At 49.3% G+C, this 16,390-nt stretch overlaps 1 protein-coding gene across 2 annotated transcripts in view; it reads right to left on the bottom strand.

The window, feature by feature from the left end:
* Nucleotides 1-16,390, bottom strand: part of NEURL1B (neuralized E3 ubiquitin protein ligase 1B) — a 128,723-nt gene that overhangs the window by 48,729 nt on the left and 63,604 nt on the right. The window lies entirely within an intron of this gene.

Here is a 16,390-nt window from a genome sequence, read left to right as displayed (position 1 = left end):
GCTGAAGGATGCCTCTTGGCTCCCTCTCCCTCCCTTTCTGCGTGCAGGAGAGACGTCGGGGACCAGGACGTGGCTGCTCACACCACGGAGCCGCTGCAGGTCGCAGAGCCCACCGCAAGGCTGGGGAGCCGCCGGCAGAGGACGGGAAGGATGAGGAGGTGCTCAGAGCGGGGGCACAGCCTTCAGGCACGTGCTGCACCCGGGCACAAGCTCAGAGGGGCTGGGGGCCCACGCATCGCTCTGGGAGCCGGGCACAGCCATCACCCTGCTCTTCTTTTTGGCACCAATTCCCTCCACAGTTCTTCTCAGCTCACGTGCATTAGTATGCTCAGACGTAAAGCAGACTTAGAGAAGTCTCTAAAGACAAAAAGAGCTAAATGAAGATATTCTGGCAATGAGGGATTGGCCCAGACACCACGGCTGACCCTGCTCTCCTTTCAAAAAACCACGAGGTGCTGACCAGGACATCCTTCTTATCCAGTGGGAATGAATGGGAAGTCAGCCCAACCTGATGACACGCTGGTTTAAAAGTATCTCCTGAATCAGGAGGAGTAAAGAAACTGCACACAAGCACACACACCTGTGACTATCAGAAAAGAAACCACGCAAAGCTAAGTAACCAAGAGATCCTTTGAGAGCGGCAGATGTTAGATACAGCTGAGTAATTGCTCGGGCTGCTGTAAATCTAAACTCAAGGGCCTCTTTTTCATGGAGGATGCTTTTCAAAGCCCCACAGAGAACAAGAAGTCCTTCCCATTTTGCTCACACATCTTTCCACCTAGAAAAAAAAACAACAAAACAGACATCTCAAAACCTTCTTTTCTGGGGAACAAGTCTCCACTGTAGAGTCACATCCAGCACAGAGCTCAGGCACGTGACGGGTCGGTGCCACAGACTGGCTGCCGAGGAGGAACGTGCCCCCTGGCACCTTCAGCCCTGGCAAAGCAGGATCCTGCCCCGTGGCCCTCCTCCACCGTGCAGTGACACAGCCCAGGCCAACCGGCTGCCCCCGGGCATGTGCCAGCAGCAAGCTGGGTCCTGGAGGACACAGCAGCCGGCCTCGGGATGGGCTGTGCAGAGTCACCATGGCCAGGGAGAGCTTTGTAACGTGCTTGCAGCTCTCCTTTCCCCTTGTCCCAGCTCACCCTCCATTGTTTTACCATCTTTTAATCTACCCAGGCAGTTACCGATAAGAAAGATTTGTTCTCTGGGAAAAAATGCCTCGGTAGGCTGCAGCTGAAGCAAGAACTATGAACGGGTAAGCTGCTGCTCCCAAGAATGTGCCCCAACCTGAACGACGGGCTGGGCAGAAGTCTCTGCTCAGACCTCTGCTGGGGCCGGGACTCGCTCAGTGCTGACGTTGGCTCTGCACGGGCAGCGACTCCTGCAGCAGATGCGAGCGAGTGCAATGGGCCGGCTCGAGAGCCCCTGCAGCTCAGCACCCTGCCCCAGACAGGGGACGGTCCCTCACTCTTAAAAAAAGATAAAATCAAGGGGGTTAGAGCAGAGTGGAACTTCTGATATTTTCCCAGTTAGCAGAGATTTGCATGCAAGGAATCACGGAACAGAAGGGAGAACAGGCTTGCTAAAGCAAGGAGCAGGTGATGAAAAGGTAAGAGAAAGCCACCAGAACACCTCAACCACCGTGCTCCCATAGACTGAGCTGCCAGCAGGGCGAGCAAGGTGCAGGACACCAAAATCTCATCAGTGCCTCCCCAGGGAGGTCAAAGCCGTGGCCATCAGCAGCCACGGGTTTCCCGAGGAGAAAAATACGGCTGCGCTAACATCGCCATGTAAATACCCATGCGTTTTCCCTCCCTTCAGTGAGCCAAGCCGTGGTAATTAGGATACCCCGAGCACCGAAGTGCCGCACGCCGCCTGTTCTGCCAGTGGTGTGCTGGAGCAGTGACCCACGCCAGCAGCTCACCGCACCGCTCCGGCCACCCAGCTGCCCAACGCCGGGTAGGAGACGTCCCCTGCTGCTCCAGCAGTGGCCCTGCCAGCACACAGGGATGTTTGCAGAATGCTTGGTTTTTCTGTAGAGAGGAAAAGGTGGTGGTTTTATGGCAGAACCATGCCTTGATGGTTAGCTTCCAAAGAGAACTGAGTTTCCCTGAGCCATTTGCCACCTCTGCTGACAGTTGTCTGCTAGGGGCAAATCACTGAGGGTCATCTCTGTGCTCTGGAGATCGGCCCTAATCAGAGCAATCCGCTCCACAGACAGGGGACGGTCACCCCTTCATTAATGCCAGGTTTCCAGGAGGTCCAGCAGCTCCAGACAAGGGCTGTTCCCAGCGCTACAGATGCCGCAGCAAGTTGCAGCTTATCTGCAGGAGGGTAGGAAATCACCAGGAAAGGAACTTGGACTTGGGGTGATGAACCGAGCACAGCACCCGTATCTCTGGAGCCTGCTCCGATAACAGCCGCCAGCTCCTGACCTGCTGAAGCCCGTCTGCTGGAAGAAAATTTCATGGGAAGGAACAAAGCTCCCATCCTTCGCTTTGCAGATTCACCCAGCACCAAACTCAAACTCCCCATCCTTCAAAATCCATCATCCCAAATACCAACCACAGACCCCCGATTTGCTGCTCAGAGGCTCCACAAAGGAGTTCACGGCCCTGAACCCTGAAAAGTCTCGCTGAAACAGTCATGGATAGATGCTACTCCCCGAGTAAAGCCTGCAGAAACAGGTCGCCAAACTGCATTTGTGCACGGGGCCAGTGTGAAATTGAACCAACTGAAGTGAAATTAGTTCTTGGGAAAAACTCCTGCTTACACAGGTAATTTGTTAAAGCCCTAAACCAAAGAGGCACTTTCTCACTACGTGCTCTGGATTTTCTCAGGAGTTATGCTGGAGTTTGCCATGCTCCTCTTCCTAGTCCTGCTCCAGTGAGCTCTCACCAAGGAAGTGTTGAGTTTTCCCTGCCAAGAGTGAATGAAAATGAGGAGAATTCTCTGACAAATGCTCAGCTACAAGAAAAAGACATCCCACAACCATAACAAAGCTTTGGTCCAAAAACTCAGAACCATCGTGGAAAGAAAAGGCTTTTCATCGCCATTTCACATGCTCTGATATAAACTCTGCCAGCCTAAACCAGCCATGGCAGTGAAATAAATTCACTGTTCTTTTAATCTCACCTTCCCTTCCCTCCAGGTTGGTTTTAACCCAGGTCACTTATCTAATCGGCTCACGCACCTGCACACCAGGGAGGAGCTGGTGCAAGGGCAGGACAAACAGCGAGACTGCTTCTTCCCGTGGAAGCGGTGGCTTTTACCCCTCAAAGTGCTGGTGAAATCCTGCCCTCGAGTGCTTTCTGTGCCAGCAAAGGCACCCAGCACGAGCCAGTAGCAGTGCAAGAGTGAAAAGTAACTGCTGCCACCCCCCTGCTGCTTCTCTGCGGGACACTCCCTGCTGCCATGCACGGTTTTGGTTGTTGTGAAAATAAATAGTAATTTTTAAAATTAACCCTCCCCTCATCCCCATTTAATTTAATTTAGTTTCCTCCAAGAAGGACCTCCGGAGATCAGCCTGCCTGTGTGAGCCATTGCCCCATTCGTTGCAGTGTTTTGGATGATGTCGCGGGCTCTCCTCTGCTTCCAGAAACCTACGTGGGCTTGCTTCTGGGCACAGGGGTGGGACAAGACCACGAGGTGAATCACTCCCCTAGCAGCCTTGTATCATTCCTCAGAAAGGCTGGTGTGGAAAAAGGGTCCCTTTTAAGGAAATGCTAATGGGGTGAACCAAAAGGATTATTCTTAAAGTTAAGAAAAGAGATAGCAAGCAGCAATCATATTTTATATAGACGAAAGCCTGGGCTGCTGGAGGCTTTGAAATCCCATCCATAGAATCACTAGTTTTACCCCCTAACTTCTTGTATCCACAATATGGATGTGCTAGCGTTGTTCTACTGTCATTTACCCCAGCCTGACTTTTCCCTTTCAAAGATGCGAAGCTTCAGCAGCTCCCAGGCCGTGGGGATGCAGCAACGAGCAACGGAGCGGCGAGAGCAGAAGCCATGAGTAGCTCCATGTGTGAGGACAGGACACTTGTGTCCTTCATGGAGAGCAGACTCCTTGGGAGCACGTGTTGGCTCCTGTGATGTGCCACGAGCATTGCAGATAGGCCTGAGGCCAGAAAGGGAGAGCTAGGGTAGCTGCCAGGTTTGTAATTTCTAGGATGAGGATGGCATCCACGAGCAGTCTGCATGTCCTCCAAAGACCACAGATGAAGTCACAGAACAGGAGGAGAGTCACAAAACAACACAGAGAATATTTTATGTATACGAAAGCCCAGAATGATGTGCTCAAGCCTCTCTTTATGGCTCCAGGAAAGCGGCAGAAGTTGGACATCTCTTTGTTTCTTTTTTCTGTGCCTACCACGTAGTTCAGACTGCGAGCCGCCTGGAACGAACGGACTGAGAGGCACCGCTCCAAGACAAAGGACTCTCCCCATGGAGAAGGAGAAAGCTGCAGACTTTGGAGAGAGTTAAAACATCTCTCTTGGGACAGGTTTCCCATTTCCCCCGAGCAAGTCTTATTTTGTGTGCCAACAGGCAAAGTACAAATCTCCACCTCCGAGCCCAACAAGCGTGGTGTGTGTGCTGGCGTGGGTGCATCTGTGCCTATTCCTGCCTGCATACCAGGCCTGCGTGAGCTTTGCTCCAGTTTGCCCCTTTCGGGACAGCGATGCGACTGGTATGCAAGGGCTGGAGACAAGCAAACAGCCCCGGTATGTGGCATCACCCAGCCTCTGCTTCCTTCTCCAGCCCTCTGTTCTCGCCCCTGCCTTGGTGTCCCGGGCACGGCGTGTGAAGCATTCAGCAGCAGGGCAGGGTTCACGTCTCTGCAGCCCTTGCTGTTGGCTCCCACCCCCTTCCTTGCCAAAACATGCCGACATCCCCTTCCCAATTGTTTCAGTAAAACTGCCCTGGGAGCTTTGTGAACCAGGGAGAGAAAACGGGTCCAGCTCGGAGTACAGCAGCCTCCTCTCCCATTCACAGTGCAGGTGCAATCAAGTAAGGCTTGGCACAGAAGTGGGAATAATGTGGTGCTGCCAGCAAACGGTTTGTGATATAAATCTATTGTTTTAAATAAAATCTACAGGGCACCTTGCGGTGGCTAAGCACAACTTGATCTGGGACCAAGGAAAGTAATCCTGATGCCAGAGAGGTGCTGTGCCCAGGCTGTCCTCTTCTGCCAGCCCCAGCCCCTGAAACAACCGGAGCATGTGCCCTGGGCTAAAGACATTTCCAACCCAAAACTTAGATAGAAAGGACACACTTGGAAACGGGAGTCCTAAAAACACTCTCGTGAGATAGGCAGGATGTAGAAATAACTCAAAATGTTCAGTCCTTGTTCTCCTTAACCCAAGGCATCCATCACTCGGAAATCTAGGAGCCCACACACGTCCAAACCATGCCTGTTTTCTGTCCGACTCCTGACTGCACAATCAGGATTTAGAAGAGGATTTCTTGCTACGTCCTACAGAAGTCAACGGGAAAGCTGAGGGCAGGGTCAGCTCCTTCTGTTAGATTTAGGCCTAGAAAGGGCTCTTATGGCAGGGTAGGGTCTGTGCCTGCCACCAGGGTTCAGGAGAGGCAGAGGCAAAGCAGTGGTGCATTGCCCCACTCTACAGGGGTTGTGCCCTGTCTTCACCGCACACACTTCCCAATCTCCGCTGCCTTTCACAGGTAAGCTCAGAATGGGTCCTTGGCAGCAAGCTTACATTTGTGCATACTGTTAAGGTTAAAGCAAGATCCCAACCATGCCAGATCTGGGTTTTATTGTATTGAGAACTAAACACATGCAATTAACCTATTCCTAACCAAATACCAAACCGAGCAGCCTGGCTCCTCTCATTCCAAGTACCGAGCGTGGCTGTAACCCCCCAACTCAAAGAGCTGCTTGAGGCTGACAGATTAACATGGGCACAAGTTGGTTTTTCCAGGGGGTCAGATATTTTCCAGAAGACAGCATTGCTCCCACTTGCATGACAGACTTAAGTTGCACAACAGAGTTAACTTTATCCACCCACTTACTCCATGTTCTCAGGCTACAGGTACAGCTTCATGTGAAGCACCAGTGACACAACTCCTAGGACGAAGGGGTTTTCCCACAAAGCATCCCATTTTCAGGGGAATTCAGAAGACTTGAACCAGTTCTGCCCATCCTAGCCTGGGAATGCCAGGCCAGTGTGACACTGAACAGGACGGTGATGAATATTGGCTGTCCCTGAGCCGAGCAGCCTCTTTGTGCCGGGGGAGCAAAGGCAGCACTGCTCTGAGTGGGGCTGGTGCCAGACAAGAGCGACTTGGTGGGGAGAAGAAACTCAGTTCTTCTACACACACACAGCTGCTTTTCTGGCTTGCTAAAGTTACAATGCTAAGGCAGACGTTGGAAAGATGGATGGATGGATGGATGGATGGATGGATGGTCAGGCTAAAATGTGTGAAACGAATGAGCGCCGCTCTTGTTCCTGAAAACAAGACACCTCACATTTGGCAAGAATATGCACCCAGTCTCAGCTGTTTTTCTGGTGGCTGTACCTGCTTAAAAACACCCATGCTGGATGCAGTCTGTCTCCCCTCCAGGGAACAGCCACCAACCGACTACAAAACCATCCCATACGGCACAATCTTTGTTTGATGTTGCTCCTCCTGTTCACACACAGAAGTTTCTCTCTGCAGCTCCTAATAAGCCTAATGGACCTTTCCCAAGGCATAAAAAAACCTCAGACAAGCATATTTTATCTTATCCTTCCATACACCATTCAAGCCTTTTCCTCTACCAGCAAACATCAGTCTTCTGAACCCCTGGGTCGTCTTCGCCCTTTGGGAGATCTGTCTGAACCAAGAAACAGCAGCTCGTGAGGGACACATCCACCTAGCTGTGAGATGGCAAAAGTGCCGAGACCCCTCGACTTCAGCCACAGCTGAGGGTCTCTTGGAAAACATGTGCATCGGGGCACACACTCCACCGAGGTTTGTTATTTTTCCCGTAATGGCAAGAAGTGGCTGTGTGAGACTGAAGTAGTGCAACTATCTGGGTTTTCAACAGGAAATCTATTTTGGGACCTAGGAGGAGGACTCCTTAACCTTCACTCTTGGAAGGAATTGTTGATGATCTCACTGCATGGCTATCAGTGTCCTGGGCCAAATTCTCCTTATGCTCTTGGACTTCTGATCAGCTAACAAAGCAGATGCATGAACTAATTAAAGAAGCAGAGCCTGTGTTTTCTGCTTCTTACAGCTCTATATTCAGTAGCTGGTACATGACACCTCGTGAGCTGATGCTTGTCTGTCTGTGATCTAAGATGAAAGAAACATTCACAAAATAATCCAGGGGGATGGGAGCCTGAACACTCTCTGCTTGGGCTGTTTCAACATATGGAGAAACAAAATCAATTACAGAATCCCAGATTCATGGGCCATAGTTCTCAGGAACGCTATTACAAAAATAAGCTGATTTCTTCTGGCTAAAAGCACCTCATACCTGAGATGACGCCACCTGGAATTTGTAATCTGATTTTGCAAGAGGACAGACTGTGACCAGGTTCCATGGGTCTCTTCAATCCTTAATTACTTTAGGATATTTAATCCTATAGCATATTTCGTGGGAGGCAAGAGACTAAAACAAAGCTGCGTTGGCTTGACACAGGAACAAGCACAAATGGTTCCAATGCCACTAACCTGTGCTGTTTGACTTAGGCTTTCAAGCAATTTTTATTAGACGCACATGAGGAACATCATTAAAAATAAAGTAAACTAACCTATAATTTAAGAAAAGAAACCTTCTCTTCTCTGAGTTATTTATTAACCAGTTCAGAATCTGTCGAGGCCTTCTTAACTGTTAACAAACAGTTCCCAAGATCAAGACAGAAGCCCAGACCAAACTGCACAATTTAATGACATAGATTCTGAAATTTATTGCTCTCCTTGTCCAAACATCGACCTGCAGCTGCACACAACCACCTCTCCCCCACATCTCCAAGAGGAGCTCAGAGCTTAGGGTCCTGCTCTCTACAAACAGGGCTGCAGGGACTATTCCCCACGCACCAAGGTGAGGCAGGAATAAGCAGCTATAGAAACTTAAGGCAGACATAAACACCCAGTGAGGATGACATTCTCCTACACCCACTATTGAGAAACATATTTGGCTGAGGAAGATGTATGCCATTGCCTGCTTTAATATAGAAAATATACCGCTGATCTAGCAGGAAGCCAGCAGACATGGCATGCATGGTAGAGCACATTTTGGGAGAAATAATGACCAGGAAACCAAAGCTCTCAGCCTTAAGTGCTTCTGAACACACGCCTGGGGAAGAAGAAGGACAAATGGCATCCAAGAGCACCGGTTCCTACACCAGGTGAGCAGCTGCCTTCTCCATCCCAGGTGGGCTCTCAAACCTGCTCAGGAGCAGCGAGCCCAAAGCAGACAGTGAGGGTATCGTGTCATGAGCACTGTTGGATGAAATAAAACAAGCCTATGAGAAAAGCAAGAAGAAAAGCAAGTGAGTTTGTATCACAGCCTCTGGAGTCTAGATTTCTGGAGGTCAGCATAGAGAAAGGTGTCATTTCGGCTTTCTTTTTTCACCCACCACCTGTACATTACAAGGGGTGCCTTCACCGGCCTCTCCAACACAGGAAATGTCACACAACTGAGACGGACAGGAGCTACTAAGTGTCACACACTGTGTCACCCACTTCCCAGTGCTCCTTAAACTGAGTTCTCCACAGCTTGGCCGGGTTAGCTCTGAGGGGAAGCATCGCTCCGGCCTTCAGCTCCGGGGGCTGCTGCTCTCTGTGCCAACTCATACACGATTAAACATGAGCAAGTGTATCAGCTCTGCGGCACGGCCACAGACCCAAACAGATCTATCACAACATCTTTTGCCACCCAAATTGCTTTGAAGTGTTTTTGAGCTGCGTGGGGCTGTGCCGTGCTGTTTGCTCACAGACAAGGACCCTTTGACACCAGCGCATTTCCAGCAGAGCTCGCTGCCGCTGCAGAATTACTGATGGGCATCGGGGAGAAAAACCAGCACCAACCTGGCTGCTCGTGGGCTTGGCTCCTTTCCCTCCAACACACCTGGAAGAGTCTCTCCTCACCGGCCCCCCAAGATGCCTCCTGCCACCGCCACTCCAGTCTCCTCCCCAGCCCTCCCTGCCCCACGTGGGGCCTTGGTCCCCGCATCCTCCTCTCTCCTCTGCCCCAGATTTCTGCTCTGTGTCTTATTCCTGCCAGCCCTCCCTAAAGGAGGCTGCAGCCAGGGTTTAATCCCACTTGTTGGCAAGGCTCTGGGTGCATTTAAGAAGCAACCTGGAGACTGTGCAGCCACCTCTTTGTAAAAGCTCCAGAGCTGATGGACGTTAGACTCCCTTACTAACATTTTGCTGTTAATACTTCTCATGAGATGCCCAGCTGTGCTCTGGGAAACATCCTTCTGGGCAGGATCTGCAGAGGAGAAGGAATGGGAGAACCTGACAAGGCAACCAGCTGGCCCGATTTCATGCCCTGTAATGATAATTGCTTGTATGAGTGGAAGGGAAAACCAAGCATGATTTGTTTACCAACAGACACATGTCTCTATAAAATAAAGAGGCTCAGCTGAATTGAAGGCTCCTTTGGGCAAGGACATGGCATTTAAGTTATAGCTGTGGGCTCAAAGCACATGTCTGATGTACCATAAAAATAAAGATGTTCTCTTAACCATTATCTACAAAATGCAAAATAATTAGCATTGCCAGAAAGCTCTATTTTGACATTTCATTCCCCCTGCCTTTCTTATGGGTATCCTAGGGGCTGGTCCCAAAGTACTTATGAAAGACATTTTCTGCTTCTTCCCTTTTCAACCTCATCTTAGCATTTGGATGGTTCTGACTCCCTTTGAGGCATAAATGGCCTTTGACACACACGCCCTCTGCAAAGCCAGAACCATGGCATGGCTAGGTATCGTGCTGGCAAGCAGAAACCTAGTTTACTTTGTTTTGTCCCTAAAATTTTAAGCAACGTTTTATTTTGGTCACTGAAGATGCCTGTGGTAGACAGCTGAATTTTCACACAGATACAGCTGCATCTGAAAACTAACAAGAACAATCTGGAAAGAAACCTTGCTGCATGCATTATGGGAAGGATCTCAGCAAACTAGGAGAGGTCTTTCAGCAGAATAAAAACCAGGCCAACTCCCAGCTGCAGGTGGGGATCAGATAAGGAAAAAATACTGAGAGTAGAGAAAGGCTTTACACCATCATCATTTTTTTTTTAGTATGGTTATCCTATGTTTCACCTCCAAGGGGACACAATCAATTACATCTATTTTCAGGATCCTTCAGCTGAAAAATGTCCAGCCACGCTCCTCTTGGAAAATGGGTTTTTCTCCCCACAGTCTGGAACAACTAGGAACAGCCACTCTTTTCCCTGTTGATTTCATCCCTTTCCACTTGAAAAATATCAGCTTGTGCAACTTCCTCCCTTTCTTAGGGACCACGTGCCAGAACGGCTCTGCCTTGTTCAACTTCTCTTCCAAGAGCATCATTAATTCTTCCCATCAACACTAACGATGCACTGGAAACACGACTCCCTAATGAGCAAGGCATGCTCTGCACTGCTCACAGAACAGAGCACGAATACTGCAGGGTCCCAACAACTCCTTTTTGGCCTGCTGCGATGGCTTGCCCTCCTTGACACCAGGTCAGCGAGCTCTCCTTGGCTGTTCCAATTACAATCCTATAAACTGCTGAAATCCCCCAGTCGTGGTGTGTTTTTTTTTTCATCTTGGATCTTCCGCTGGAATAAAGAGTCGCTGACTGGGACCAAGTTGTTGTGAAGGCATCAGGTGATACGAAATCCAGGTGACAATTTTTGTTAGTTTAGTAAGCACATGGAATGTGTCAACGCAGAAGAAAGGAAGGGAGGTGTTGAGTAACAAATAAGTCATTTTACAGTCATTTTCTTAACAGTTGCCACATCTTCCATGTGCAGTTTTCTCCAGGCTCTTTATTACTCTGCTCTAAGTGATTGTCACTCCCTGGCTGCTGCCATCGCTCACACAAATACCCACATGAGAGCATGTTTCTACCTTACCATCTCTCTTTCATAAATGCCTTCACAACCCGAATTTCTTTGTTGATTATATTTTGACCAAAAAACATTTCTCTTATGCTCCTGCTTCTTGGCAGCCATCGCCACACCTGGGGCAGCTGGTGGATTTTGCAGTCGGGTCTGCCCACTGTCACTGGCTCTCCTATGCAGCGCCCACCCCTTATCACACCAAAACACAGGGGTATGGACAAAGCAGCAGCGTGTTTTCCCTCTATGATTGCCAAAGATTTGCAGTTCCTTAAGACAGAGTTTAAAACCCGCTGGAGACCACATCCTGCTCCCCATTCCATCAGGATTAACCCCAAGAGCTGTTTCAGTCAGTGGATTTCTTTTTTTTTTTTTTTTTTGAACAGAAGGAAAAAATGAAAAGCAGGACCTATGTCAGTGAATTTCCACTATTCTCTTGCACACTGTTAGTTTAATTCCTGGATGTGCAGGATTTAAGAATACCAGATCACAGACACAGTCTGGAAGGGAAGATTTAATTTCCAAAGCTCACAGCCTTTGGGATCTGACGTCCCACTTGGGTATCTGCTAGCTACATGGGAGGGCAGCAGACTGGGCCGTTCTTTGGTGAGTAAGCACTAAGGCAAAGAAAACTCACAGCTGTTGTGACACAGAAGGAAGAATCTAGAAAAGCAAGAAATTTCCCCCCACACCCCTACCAAAAGGACTTTGTGCTCATTAAGTCAGATTTTGCTGACAATGTCCAAAAGCATGGGGTTACCTGGGGGCCACTAGGCAGAGGTACTAACCGCCTTGCTGCCTCATCTAATCCTGCTCATGAACCACAGGATTTTACAAGACAACGAGAGCTAGTGCTGGGTGATCCTACACCAGCCCTGATTTCTTCAGAAAGCAAATCTTTTTGCTATGTTACCGACATCCCTGACTCATTCCCCTGTAAAGGACGTTGAGTGACTGTGCAGCCCCGCGAGCAGCTGACCTACCTCCTCTTCTCACGAGTCTTAGTCACGTTATTGTCCAATACGGGTCCTGCTTCAGTTCGTGGATCTATACAGCTGTGCTAAGCTTCAGGAGACAGATTTGTAGCAGTCAGAAATGTTTGCTTTAGGCTGTGTGGTTGCATCGTGCACCCTACAAAGCTACCATCCACCAAGCACCTGGAACAACGATGTTCAAAGGTTATTTTCTATTGCTTGAGAGTGGCTCTGGGTCTTGGTGATCCTGGTAGGTTTATGCCCATCTCCACCCATGACAGCACAGTTAAACTGTTGGCCCTACTTACATCTAGCTGTATGCGCCTTAGGATATTAGCCTGTTGTGGAGACCCTTCCCCATCATTGCACTCCAGCTCGATCCCTATATTTGACCCTGCACTGTGGCTTTCAAGGTGTTTGAACCAGGTGTGGGTTCGCAACCACCAACCAAGAAGTTACGGTCAGGAAATCCACTTCAAATCACCTTAAAACACAAATCAGATGGAAAGACAACTATTCACTCACCAAAGCAAACCAGTAGCAATGACACCACCCAGGCCCACAAATACATTTGACTTACATTTCATATGCACGTTGCCAGAATCCCACAACCATGCAATGCTGCCATACCTTTTAGGTTGAGGGTCTAAAAATCCAAGCCTAACTTCAGAGAGCAGTTTGCAGATTGCACACTGTTCTCTGCGTTATTTTCACTCGCTTTCTAGTAAGACAGATCCTCATCCATCAAAAGAAACCCCATTTCTGCACATATTTATCCCTAATCCCCTGCCAGGCCTTCAGAAAGCGTTGCTGTGGAGACCGGCGCGCGGCCACGAGCTCCAGCATGGCACAAAGAAAAGGACGAAGGTTGTGCCGTGCCGCCGCAGGGCATAAAGACCAGCCTGTTGGGAAGGAAGTTTGGGGCTGAAACGCGGCATTTGGGGATGAATAGAAAGGACAGCTACCCCTGAGACAGCTGGGCAGAAAGAGTGGCTCTCAGCTGGCCCCATCAGAAGGCAGGGGCTCCTTGTGGGATAAAAGTTGCACAGCTGCAAAGCGGAGATATTTTGGGCTAGCATCCCTTGAAGTCAATGCCAGGCTTTCCACTGGCTTCACTGCACTTTGGATGAGAGCAAAAGGCAGCTCTTCTTCACCCCAGTGCTTTGAATTACCTGACTTTTTTTCAGAGGGGAAGAAGAAACCTAATTAAACTCCCCATTAGGGAAGAGACCAAGTGAAACAGATTCTGAAACCTTCTCGGTCTTGGGTGAAGGTACATCTTTACCTCTGTGATGCTGTTCAGATCTGGGGAAGGGAAGGGAGGAAAAAAAGATCATCATCTAAAGATTTATCTCAAATCAAGACCCATGATCTTGTTACCAAGGTATTTAGGATGTTAAAAAAGACAGACTTCTGTGGGTGGAAATGAGCAAAAAAGATCAACTGAGACTCTGGTTCCATGCAGCTGCCTTCAGTAGAATGCAGTACGAGAGGAAAAAAAAGAAGTCCCTAAGCAGAGAAACTCAGAAGATGTAAGCAAGCTAGCTAAGGAAGAGAATGACCCTGACACCAGAAGATCAGCTGCTCCTTAATGCTAGGCTAAAGGCTGTACTGCTTCTTTTTAGGAATTGCCATAGACTAGGAAGTGCCTCAAAATAACCTTAGAAGATATATAGGTATATATACATGAGAAAGCGATGGAAGACAGAATATGTCTAAGTACAGATCCCTGCAGCCTTTAAGGCTTAGAGCCAAATCCACTTCCTGCTGTGCTCAGTCACTGAAGCTCCCCAGCACTCAGGACTCCAGACTTGCTAAAATTGGGTACCTCCAAATCAACATTTTAAGTAAATCATGATTTCTGAAGAGGCAGAATGCATCTGGGACCTCAGCTGAAGAGCTGCCTCTTCTCTCAGCACATGAGAGTAGTTCATGGGAAGCACAGGCTTCATCTTGGGTGTTTCTAGCTAAAGGAGGCACTCTGCAAAACAGAATTGCTTAGATGAAATTCAATTTCATATTAAAAGCAGGGGAAGCTTCCTTCTAGTCTGTAGCATCAAGAGCAACCTCTGAGCACCCTGCAAGCTGGCTGACACAGCCCTGCCTCACATGGGTTTGGGATGTCCCTAGCTCAGATCTTTGACACGTTTCAGGACTGGGGCAGCACATCCCAATACAGCTGCGAAAAGCAAAAAAACATCAATAGGTCAAAACACCCAGTTGTTGACTTATTTTCAACGACAGGGCTGCTGTTTTACTGGCCCTGCAAACCCCAGTTCCTTAAAGTCCAAACCGTTGTGAAGGAGCCCGAGCTGTGCTATTCACAAGCCCCGTATCAAGCTCTTCCATGATTATTAATAGCACCAGGCCTGAACAAGGGCTACGGATGATCTTTAGTTCAACGATGCTAGATTTCGTGGAGACAGTGCTGCCTTTCCACGTGCTGTCAGCAGCGAGGGTAGGCAGAGACAGAAGCTGTGCAACCACACGAGCCCTTTCTTTGTCAGCCCAATCTGCCTTCCAGAGATGCTGGTCCTGGTTCTCCAATCCCACACTGTCCCACCAAACTCCATCCCACCACGAGCAGGAGGGCTCTTCCTCCTTCACCCATCTCAGCCTCATATTTGGTCTTTCTTCCTCTGCATTTACTACCAAGGGCGCAACTGCTGCAGGCACACGTGGATCCTTCTACCTGTTGTGCCGCTGTGATTCCTCCCTCTCTGCCAGCAGAAATCCCAGAGCGGAGGGGGGATCCCTCCAAGCACACAACCCAACACCTCCACCTCCACGAGTCTCTTCCTCAGCAGAACCAGGCAGACGCCTCCCCACAGGCCTCTCCGTGAGCACGCAATGCAGCCCCCGCTGCTCTCTGCGGAGCACGAAGCCAGTTTCTTCAGCTCCGGGGGACATCCCCTCCTCTCCTCCCAGGAGGTGACATGAGAACAAGTGAGGACTAGGGAAGATGCATGGAGGAGGAGGCAACCTCACTGGTTTTTAAGCTGCAAGTTTTGCAATCCTCAGGTGTAGCAGGGAGGGGAGTCTCTCCTTCCCTTGTTCACAGCCTGACAATACCACTGGTGCATTTCCCCCCGTTTGGTGACCTCTTTGTCTGGCACTGATGTGCACTGTCAGGAGTGGCTCTATCAGGTGACAGAACAGTGAGCATGTCAAGTCCTCCACTGTGCTCTTTTTTCCCTTCCCTTCTCCTCAGAACCTTCACACAATTTCTTGCAAATAGCCTTACCCCTCCTGAGCAACGCTCTCAGCTGTCACCAGTGCCACGTGCTTCTGCCGTAGCTGGATCCCTTACACACCCCTCACCACTCTCCCCAGGTCTGCCGCAGTTATTAAAACCTCATCACAAGCTGCTTTGCATTTAATCCCATCTGTCATCAGATCCTGTTTAAACACCACGACTTAAGACTTTGATGCAACTGCTTCCTCAGACACAACAGCTTTCTTCCACTGAGCTCAAAGCACCCTGCCATAAGAGCTGAGCTCCCCCGAGCCCCTTTCTCTGTGTGATAACTGATGCACAGAGAAACAGGGCAGCCCAAGCTAAACGAACACAAGAGACCTGGCTGAGATATCCCAGCCTTGACTTGTAACTATTCATCTAGCTGCCTACAGTACAGAGGAGCACCTCTCAGTTTCCATGCGATAGGACACAGGCAGGCTAACGGCACGTACAATCTGGAAACACCACAGGTCGAGGTCGGATGCATGCACCAGCGAGAAGACACCCTTTTTAAGGTCACATTAGCCTGGTCAAGCACTCCCATACCACTAGAGAGCCTGAAGCCTCCTATATCAAGCCCACAATGCAGGCTGCAGCAGCTAAACCACCTGGGACCCACATCCTTGGGTAATGCACAGGGCAGGCTGCTGAAGGAGCTAACAGGGCATTCTTGTGTAAGAGAGGATGCAAACAGAAAATTGGGCAACGGTGCTTGTTATTATTCATTAAAGGTACTGGAGCTGCCTTATGTGCTAAATGTTCTTACCCTGATGATCTTACCAGCTAATTAAGGAAGATTGATGAAGGATGATAGCAGTAATGTGTCGGTACTTCCAAACTGCAAATGGAAAATTGAGGCAGAGCGAGCATACGTATATATTACCTACATGAAATGCAGGGAGGATGAAATCCTGTACAAAAGCCAGCCCCGTTCCTCCATATCAAAACACTCCTTCCTCTCTTTGAAACTGTGCTAGCATGACACATCGGCAAACTTCTCCTTGCCAAAGTAATTACCTGCTCTGCGATGCAGGCCAACAGATTTGGAGTCCAGGATTAGTGATCAGAGAAACTGGTATCTGGTAAGCCCTAAAGCTGGGAAAGCTTTGCC

Source organism: Cygnus olor, chromosome 14, assembly GCF_009769625.2.
Source record: "Cygnus olor isolate bCygOlo1 chromosome 14, bCygOlo1.pri.v2, whole genome shotgun sequence".
In the NCBI taxonomy this organism is placed as follows: Eukaryota; Metazoa; Chordata; class Aves; order Anseriformes; family Anatidae; genus Cygnus; species Cygnus olor.
This window is presented reverse-complemented; position numbering and strand designations above follow the sequence as displayed.